The sequence below is a fragment of the Salminus brasiliensis genome, chromosome 13 (genome assembly GCF_030463535.1).
Source record: "Salminus brasiliensis chromosome 13, fSalBra1.hap2, whole genome shotgun sequence".
Lineage (NCBI taxonomy): Eukaryota > Metazoa > Chordata > Actinopteri > Characiformes > Bryconidae > Salminus > Salminus brasiliensis.
The window spans coordinates 27,617,066-27,617,578 of NC_132890.1; positions in this window are offsets into that span (position 1 = coordinate 27,617,066).

Here is a 513-nt window from a genome sequence, read left to right on the forward strand (position 1 = left end):
CAAACAATGTTACCTTACTTAAGTAAAAATTTGGTTATTTATACTTTACTGGAGTAATTATTTTCAGCCGACATTTTACTTCTACAGCCATGATTTCTGTACATCAGTTTATAACAGTTAGGCTCTTTGTACAAAACTGCACATGTACGTTTACTGCCATGCTCTTTCCACAACACCATACAGCATTGTTAACAGTACTAAGCTACCTCTCATATTTCTACAGTTGTTTTACTTAGATCTTAAGTTTTAATTATGAGTCTTTAACTTATGTTAAATTATTTTTACTTCTTAATAGCTTGTCTTGTGTGTAAGAGGAGGACTAGCAAAGTAAGATTTTTTTTTTGTACAGTGTATCTCCCCTTTTACTGTGTATATGGCAGTAAAACTCATGAATCTTACATATTAAGACATTTTTAAAGATTACCAGCTGTTAAATAATACATAGACTTTTTAGTTCTCTAATACATATTATTATATTATTAATAATAGAATTACACAATATATGCACAGTAT